We start from the raw sequence: 10352 nt of genomic DNA, 5'->3' as shown, positions 1-10352 counted from the left end.
GCCCAGGTTTCTTCAAACTTGCTGGCAAATAGTTGAGAAGGACCTTATGAAAATGATACAAAAATCCCAAGAGTGTCAAAAAATTGGGGGCAGCACAAACTCAGCGTTCCTGGCTCTCATTCCTAAAGAAAAAGGTGCTAACTCCTTCAACAGATTCCGCCCAATATCCCTATGCAACATCGGATACAAAGTGATCACCAAAGTCATAGCAAACAGATTGAAGAAAATCCTTCCTAAAGTTATCCCGGAGAACCAAGGTGGCTTCATTCAAGGCAGACAGTTGGTAGACAATTTCATCTTGGTCCAAGAGGCGATCCACTCAAGTCTCCGACGAAAAGAAAAAGGTATGGTTATTAAACTCGATCTAGCAAATGCTTTTGATCGTGTAAGGCATAAATTTCTGTTTGATGTAATGCATAAGCTAGGTTTTGGACAAAATTTCATAAATTGGATCAGAGCTTGTATCTCCGAGCCATGGATCGCTCCTCTAGTGAATGGCAGGGCTGCAGACTTCTTTAAAGCAACAAGAGGGCTGAGGCAGGGGTGCCCTCTGTCGCCTCTCCTTTTTGTTTTGCAGGCCTCTGTCCTCAGTTTCCACTTAAATAAGAAACAACAAGAACAAGAAATAGTTGGACTGAGCATAGCAAGAGGGATCAAATGCATCAATCATGCACTCTTCGCAGATGACACGTTGCTTCTTGGGGCTGCTTCTCATTTATCGGCAAGGAAATTCAAAGAGGTGCTGGAAGAATATTGCCAAGCATCGGGCAGCGAGCTAAACAAGGATAAGTGCCATGTATACTGCTGGAATGTATCAGCGGCTGCTGCAAGCACCATTGCCAGATGCCTGGGTTTTGCAGCATCAGCTACTTGGACCTCCTTCAAGTACCTCGGGCTGCCAATTTTCCATAAGAAAACTACAAGTAAGGACTGGTCTCCACAGATAGAAAAATTCAAGAACAAGATGCAGGCCTGGGGGGCACATTGGCTCAATTTGGCAGGGAAATCAGTGTTAATAAAATCAGTAATAAGCAGCCTACCTCTGTTTAAATTTTCTGTGCTGTTGGCACCAATGGGAGTCATAAAAAACATGGAGGAATTAATAAGAAAATTTCTTTGGAAGGGAGGCAAGAACAATGAAAAGAAATTCTCATTGGTAAACTGGGATATAGTTGTCAGGCCGCTACAAGAAGGAGGGTTAAGCTTTAAAAATTTAAACATGCAGAACCTAGCATTGGGTGCAAAGCTGATCTGGAAGATCATAGCACCAAATCCTGGATGGGTCCAGATGGTGTTGTGGCAAAAATACTTCAGAGGGAAGCGACTACGATGTCTGGAGCAACCGAAAGAACAGATCAGATCCCCCCTCAGCAAGCTAATAACTAAAGTTGGGCCTCTTATCAGGGATAACGCTTATTGGATTCCTGGGAATGGTAAGCAGATCAGAATCTGGGAGGACAACATTATGAATAGACCACCAATTGCAAACACGAGTCTAAAGAAAGAACTGAAGGCGTGGATGGAAGAAGCGAATCTCAATACGCTATGGGATATATCTGCCTGGCACGGAGATAATTGGGCAGGCTGGAAAACGCCCAACGTTCCAGCTGAATGGTTGCCAGATTATGCAACGCTTCTTCAAATGCTTCATGGAGCTGCCCCTATCCACGCGAGGAGGAAAGATACGAGAGGTTGGGGAACGCAGCAGACAGGTTATTCAGTGTCTCAGGGATATGCCAAAATCTCGGAGAGACCCCACGTCCCCCCCAATCCGGCGGCTTGGAAAGGTATCTGGAATTTTCATACTATCCCAAAGATTGATTTTTTCTGCTGGCTGTTATGCCATCAAAAAATCCTAACAGAGGATAGACTGCTGAAAAGGGGATTTCATGGTCCTTCAAGATGTGTTCTATGTAAAGAAAACTCCGAAACTGCTGTCCATATCTCTCTGGATTGCAATTTTACAGTTCAGATCTGGCAGGAACTCCTTGGAACGCAGAAACTGATGCCCAACCTCCCCCATGCAGTCCCGGAGTTGTTTGCTGGATGGTTGGACAGATATCCAGGACCAGGCCCAAAAAACAAGATTATCAAGCTCGCTTGGACTGCCCTGCCCAAATTTATTAGCTGGCAAACCTGGTTGGAGAGGAATAGGAGGATTTTCAGGGAAAAGGAACAGAACTACAAAGTAGTGGCACACACAGTTAAAGGACAGCTAAATGAGTGGCTCAGTGACAAAGAGGACGACTCAAATTTAAGCCAACATGACATGGAATTCGGAGCAGCTCTTAATCTAAAATTTCAAAAGGCTACAATATCCCCTCTATGCCTTAAAGACTGGAAAATAAGGAAAAATGGAGAAGAATTTCAAGATTGGTTAAATAATCAAACTCTTCCCTACTTGTTCTTTGATGGAGCAGCCAAAGGAAACCCAGGAAGGGTTGGAGCAGGAGGCATAATCATAAATCCAAAAGAGTCTTCCACCCACAGATTTGCCTGGGGTCTAGGCCTCACCACAAGCATTCAGGCGGAAGTCATGGCGCTGTTTCAAGGTATCAAAACACTAAGGGACATGGGACTAGCAGAAGCAACTGTGTTGGGAGATTCCCAAATCATTATAAATGTAATGGTGAACAACACAAACCTAGCAGATCTTCGATTGGCGAGGACAATTTCAAGAATCAAAAGCATGATAAAACACATGAATCTGACTTTTTTCCATATTCTGAGGACAAATAACAAGGAAGCAGATGTAGAAGCAAATAGAGCAGCACAGCTTGATGCTGGATCTATTCTTAGAGATAATGAACTCTTCTGGGACCCAATCCCCTAACATTCTCTATGTTCTACCGTTTTTTGCTAAAACAGTTTGTTTGTATCCATAAGCTAGGGAAGATAGCAGGAAAAGATCATGTGAAAATTTGTAAAAAAAGGCGATTCAAAAGTTTTTGTGATATGCTCAGCTGGTTGGAAAGATTCCAAGAAACCAGTACCAGCTTATGTAACCGAACTCATGGTGTTTTGCCAGACAATTAATGAAAGTCCCATAATTGTTTTCGTAAAAAAAAAATTATTTAATAAATTGTTTGTTATTTAATCTAACTAACTAATATAATTAACTATTTATAAACTAATTAATCTAAATAATAAGTAATTATAATTTAATTAATTTAATTATATTTTATATGTTAATTAATTTAATTAATTTTAAATTAATTATTTTAAATATTAAATATTATTTTAGCATTAAAACTATCTTACCCCTCCTATTTCTCTCACGTATGAGTGACTTTTAAAAACAAACCATAAAGTTACAAAACTTATGCTTAAGCAAGTATTTTTAAGCCTTCGCATATCGGCGATCGAGGGAGGAAGGTTATCGGGGCTTAAAAAATGTGTCCATTGAAAAGTCTCGATGCGGTTACAACTTCTGATCCGATCTTTTGATCTGATCGAAAGTTTTTTATTATTTTTTTGTTATATATATATATATATATATATATTATGTATTAAATTTTAATTTAATGAAATTAATTATATTTTATATATTAATTAATTTAATTCCGGGATGCGGGCGATAATTAAAGACAACAAGGTGGTTGTCAACTGGGATAGCACGTGGCGAAACCACATGGCCTCCCGCAGGTTGGCACAGAGGGCCAAGAATGACATTTACAATTGCCATAAATGCACCTTGTGCGAGCGCTGCCTCCAACCTGTTAACCGTCACCAACCTCGGCTCTGTGCAAACATGAATTCTCGGGAGAATTTCACCTCTGCTTCTGCCCATCCTCCTCTGCAACCTCTGCCACTGCAATGCCTCTGCCCTCACGCCGCGACTGCACCCAGCTCCCGCACAACCACTGGGAGACGCTGCCACCTCCTTTGCTGCATTGAATTCGGCCCGGGCATCCACTTCACCCATAGCCTAGATTGTCACTTTACCTTCTCTTCGGCCCTGGATGCTCATCCCTCCGCTGAGTAGTCTGCAAACTCAATTATGTCATTGCACCCCTTTGTGCCTAATTCTGGAAGAAATTCGCATTCGCCAGCAGACAATATGGTGTGACACTGTATGCGCAACTGCAGGGGTGGGAGTCGAGGGAGCCTGAGTCACCCCTAGCACTCTCTTGCTTCGGATACCACTTCCTCTCAGGTTGAGCAAATCCCTAGACATTATCCAAATACGCGCAGTGGAATAGGTTGCCTCCACTCGGTGGACTCTGCCTCGCCTCCCAGCAGCTTCCCCTCCATTTTTGCCTCGCCTCCCAGAGGCTCTCCACCCCTTCCTCATCTGTATTCCCAGAATGCCCAATTCACCTTCTGCTCCACCTTTAACAAGCCCCTCATCACAGCCACAATAACCATTCTCTTCCACGAGGCGGAGCAGAACACTGAGGAACAGGCCACTAATGCGGGTGGACGCACCAATGTAACCGAGGAGCAAGGAATGACGGGGGGTAGTAGCACCAGGGCGATTGGGGTATTGGACATTACTGGTGGTGGGCACACCACAGCTGGGTGCAGCCACACCAAAGCCATATCGAAAATGGCTCAGACGAGCATCCAAGGAGCAGGGGAGCGGAACCAGGAGCAGAAGACAAGACGTGCAGGGAAGGAGGTGGACGAAACTCAGCATACAGACGAGGTAAAGGACCTTTACTGTTGTCTCGTCGAGGAAGAACACCCGGCATTGCAGGCTAGGAACATGGAGACCTCGCTTCTGGCAGGTGGCGACATGGAGGAGTACATGTGCTTCATCGTGGAGGAACGCCCTCTGTCTCCGCCACGTCCCTAGTCAACCACCTTGATGTCGTGTGTCCACTTCGTTGTCTCCACTCAGCACGCCATGAGTCCGCCACACAGTCTGCCACTCAACATTGTATGTGTCTAAGGTTTTTTGGGACTATGTGTTTTAGTTTATGTTTCAATGGGGTTTCGGTGAAAAAACTATGAGTCTTCGGCTCTTTAGTTGGGTTTTTTGGATGCATTGTTGGTTTCCCCTGCGTGGGCAGCATGCTAATTCTCTGAACTCTTTTATGTCACGGACTGGTTTCCCTTTGGGGCAGTTCAGATCTAGATTTTGCTGTTGTTTCCATTTCTCTAGCATGGTTAAGTACAGGCTAAGGCCTCAGTGTATGATATCTTTTTTCCATTAATAGAATTAGTATAACTTAGAAAAAAAATTAATTAATTTAAAATTTAATATTAAACATCAATTTTTATATTTTCATGAATTTTAGTTTCTAAACTACAGTTACTTTGAAAATAAAAATAAACTACAGCCACTTCGATATTCTGGGTTTTCGAGATTAGTAATTAATTTGGAAATTGGAGTAAATTTCTAAAAACTTGATGCTTCATGATTTAGCTATATAAGTAAAAATGAAAAATGTTAGTAAGAACTAACTAGGGGTTAATATTTAAAATAAATGCATTATTGAACTAATTTATTTACAAAAATGGAATATTGTACATTTTATGCATTTTTAACCCAGACGACATAAATGATTAGACTTCAAAGGAGTGCCATTTACAAACCAGTTGTCCAAATGAGGTAAAACAAGCATCAATGGGAAGCTTATAAAAAATCGATTTTAACAAAGCAATCAAAAACAAAAGTCTAAAAAATGAAAAATTAACAAAATCGTAGGATAATCAACTAAATAAAAATCCTAAAAGGTGTTTAGCCAAAAAATTTATAGAAAGGGTCCTCATTATTTGAAGTGAACGGATCAAAATGGGGGGGTTGTGTTTTTACCACAACGGGTTATCATCTGAAAAAGAAAGAAAGCATTGATTTGGTGATTGGAGAAAGTATGTGTCTAGGTCAAGAAGTCTTGGATTATCTCGTGAAACTATTGAAGGAAGAGTTGTTGACTGGGTTTACCCCTAGTTAGGGGTTTTACCCTGGTTGTTCGCCTACATCTGGTGTCCTTGATCTTCATGATATGGTTGTGATAATTTCTTGATGACCTAAAAGAAGAACACAAAAGTTAATAAGTAAATAAGAATTTCACAAGTAATTATCGTCATAAGAAAATCTTTCTGCCTTGTAGGGATCAAAGTTGCAGAGGTCAAAGTGTTGCTTCTACATCGAATTACTTCTTCAAGGTCAAATTACTGCTTCAAGATCGAAGTACTCCTTCAAGGTCGAAGTGCTACACGCAAGTCGAAGTTCAATTGTTGCTGCTAGGTCAAAGTCGTTGCTGCCATGTCGAAGTTGTTGCTACAAGATTGAAGTTCTAGATCAAAGATTATTAGAAGATTATCATTTGCAAAAGAAGGAAAGGGATGACTTGGTGATTGGAGAGTGTCTATGTCTAGGTCAAGAAGTCTTGGATTATCTCGTGAAACTATTGAAGGAAGAGTTGTTGACTAGGTTTTCCCCTAGTTAGGGGTCTTACCCTAGTTGTTCACCTACATCTGGTGTCCTTGATCTTCATGATATGGTTGTGATAATTTCTCGATGACCTAAAATATGAACACAAAAGTTAGTAAGTAAATAAGAATTTCACAAGTAATTATCGTCATAAGAAAATCTTTCCGTCTTTCTGATTTTCCAACACCTATGAGTTGAAATTTAGTTGTAAGTATACCATTGGAGGCAAAGACTATTGTAAAGATATAACTAAATGATTTTAAAGAATAGTTATACCCCTTGGATCTCCTTCTGTGTCATTGGCAAGCATTTGATAGTTTTTCTAGACAATGTTGGCTATTTTTTCCATTGATTAAATTTAGCATTTTGTTTCTTGAATCATTGTGATATCTGAATTTTCTTGCATGATTTTAGTTTTCAAGATTTTTTGTTTGGTTTTACCATTTAGACCCCTTACATTCCATGATATCATTTTCATTGTAAATTGTGAGGAGAAGGTTGGTTGGTCTCAATCATTAACATTACCCTACCCATGTTTACTAAGTTTTGTCCCATTCCTGGATGAGTTGCTTTTTACTTTTTATTTCCTGTTATTTGTCTTCTTTTGAAGGATTTGATTGATCTTTAATAGGATTGCTTTTGATTCCTAATTTAGAAGAAGAAAGGGGAGAGGATAAATTACCTCGTGTTTGTTGATGTAGAATATCTTGTGACTTCATTTAAACTCTAGTAATTATCTATACCTCCTCGTATAGAATGGTCATTAAATCTTTGCTTTTCCATTCTAGTAGCACCATTTGCAAGTTGATGTTTTGTAAGTCTACTTCTTCCATCTCCTTTACATCTTAAGGGTTTTGTTTTTACTCTCCCATTTCTACGTCCTTAGTATAATTTTCTTGCTCCACATGGCCTTGTTCATCCTCCTTGCCTTTATTCTTTCCCTTTTCTAGTTTTGAGGTCTCTTATGTTTTAGGTATTTTTTCTCCTCCTTCTTCATTTTTTTTGTGTTGAATATCTGTTGTTGCTTTGTTCCTTTTTTTCATGGGGTTTCCTACTCCTTTCCTCTCTATTTTTGTTTTGTTAGTAACCTTTGTGGAGCCTTCCTAGTCCATCTCATAAGTAACTTGGATGGGCTATTGGTTTTTGTTTAATAGGAATTTCCTTAAGAGATGTCCATATTCATGACACTTCTGGCAACCAAAGGGAATCTTCTGATTCATGACACTTCTGGCAGCAAAAGGGAATATGCTTGTTGGAAATAGTCTTGATAGGTTCATGGAGGGACATATGTGTGAATGTGAGGTGTATTGGTCTTGTCTTGTAGTTTCTAGCAGCATTAAAAATGACCCTATTGCATTTTTTGTGCTCTCTAAGGTATCATGATCCCAAATTCCCAAGGCAGTGAGTATAGTCTTATCCATACAGGGGAGGGGCTAAGTTGAAGTCCTCTTTATCTAGATTGAATCTTTCTATCCAAGGTTTTATGTATAGCTCTTTAGAGTTATGGAAGTAAAGACCCCCTTGAAATATCCTGACCCTATCCTCACATTATTGAATACTACAGTGAGGAGTCCTTTATAACCTAGTTTGAGTTTCATGTATCCTTTTAGTTGTCAATTCTTCTCGATCCAACTCATGAGTGCTCTTTATGTTGTCCATATTCTAATAAATTTGCATACCAAGGTGCGATATTTCATGAATTATACTTTTTCCTCTATTTTATTTGAGATAATTTCATATAGTGGGGTTTTAGTAGTATGTAGTAGACATGTCCCTGATCTCTTCTTTCCATTTGGGGAAGCCTTATTTGTGGTTGTCGTTGTTTTCACTGCATCTTCAGTTAAGGGTGTCCCCAAATAAGCTTTCCTTCCCATTGTAGAATTGTTGGTTCTATGTGTGGTCTGAGGATTGTGTATTTGGGTAACTACATTACTGCAGGAGGGGCCTCCTCCCCCACGCCATGGTGGTGCCATGCCTCTTAAGAATCTTTTTAAATTTGAACCACTAGCCTAATACTAGTTTGAAGCCAGTTGAACACCTGGAAGCATATTTCAAAACATAAATTCAAATTCATTTTAAATTTGATTTATATTTATCCCCATGGGGGTTGCCCATTTGTAACACATTATAAACCATAAGATGATGGTACAATGACATAATAGAAGGAAGCAACCTGCCTCCACCTGACAACTTGCATGGCCACCCTGTCGCTACACAAGACAAAATGAAATTGGAAACTTAATTTTTGCAACACCGACACAGACTTGGAGCATGCAAAAAAAATGGGAAGGTATGAAGGTGTAATGGTTTTCACATTTGAGAATGTAGGGGATCAATCAGGGATGAATATAGGTTGAGGAAAGTGCATCATGTAAGTAAATGGAGAGAAGATGAGGGCTTGATGAGCAAAAAGTGTTTTAAACCATTTATAGTGAGCTAGCAATGGTAGGGAGTGATCAAGCTTTGTAACTCTAGCCTTATAGCCCTATTTCATTGAGCATTTGAGCTCATAGGCTATGATAATTCTCGTCCATATCGATAGCTCCAATCTTCTTTCACCTCTTCCCGTAATTCTTCATAGTGGGACCTTCTCTCTCAGGTTCGGTTTTTTTTTGTCTTTTTGACGTACATTTCTAGCTCAATTTTGCATCATTTTTAGTTAGGTTCTTTATCTTTTATGGGATCCTTTGACTTTTGGGTTTCTTTCCCCTTTTTGGGGCTTATGTACCCTTCAGATTTCATTCTTCTTGCAAATTTTTGAATTACCTTCTAAACCTTTGTTTTCTACCTATTGATTGTTGGTGCTCTTACTAGTTCCCCCTCTTGGCTAGGCCTATCCTTTGTTGCTATGCTCCTTTGTATTGGCTTCTCCCTGCTTCTCCAAGCCCTTGTTTGTTTCTCCCTATTCGTTCTCTATTCTACTAGTTCGTTTCCCCCACCTCTTTTCTATATGTCTATTTGCTTGATCCCAGTATGGTCAAGCATCGTCTTGTTGGGCCCTCTCATCGTGGGAGAAGGAGACAACCTAGTCCTCCCCTCTTTCCTATATTAAAAAATATAAATAAATAATTGGTAGACGATAATCCTAGCTTAATCACCCGATTTTTTAATGCCTATATTCAATCCTAGTTTTCCTTTATATTTTCTTGAAGTTTGCTATTTTTGTGTTATATTGAGTAGTTTCATGTCTAAGTTAATTATTGGTTCTCTTTACTTTAACTCTCGCGTAGTATTTTTATCTGACAAATCAAATTGATTTATGGGCGCTTCTTAATTGGATTTTCTCTATTAAATTATTGGCCTAAATTTATTTCATGAACAATTTGATAACTTATGTCTTTGTCTTAATGTAATGTCTTTTTTTTTTCAAATAGTTTTTTAGTATAATTTTAATATAAAGAGTATAATGTGTTATTTTAGGTTAACAATTTTTTTTATTAAACAAAATTTCTTTAGATAATAAAATTCTTAACAAATAGTTTTCTAATAAGTTCTTTTTTTCAAACTTATCCTTAATCTATTACCACAACGTTTTTTACTAATGATACAAACAATGCCATGTACTCCCTGCCATTTAGGATTTATTTGTCTTGTTTCCAATGGTGCCATGGGTATATGAATTTCAACTACCTAACTTTGTTGATGGAGAAAATGTGCAACACATTGACACACCATTAACTCATTGAGTCATTTCATTGCTTTTTGTTGGGAGACTAATGGTTTCCAAGAAATAAGGTTTTCACCTTATCACGTTCCCCGTAGCTAATCCTCATGAATGATCGAATTTGCAACTTATCCTCATGACAATGTGTAACTTTAGTGCACCACACATTCAAACTCTAACCATGGAAAGAGTGCTAGTAGGTGGAAATAGTGACATTGCTTCACCTCTCTTAATATTACTTGGCATACCTCAATACAACCTCATCACCCATCTATTGATCAACCAACAAACATATTCCTCATGCTT

This window comes from Pinus tabuliformis, chromosome 2_2, assembly GCF_031772625.1.
Source record: "Pinus tabuliformis cultivar Carrire ecotype Pingquan chromosome 2_2, CPIR1, whole genome shotgun sequence".
Taxonomy (NCBI): Eukaryota; Viridiplantae; Streptophyta; class Pinopsida; order Pinales; family Pinaceae; genus Pinus; species Pinus tabuliformis.
Note: the sequence above shows the minus strand (reverse complement) of the source record.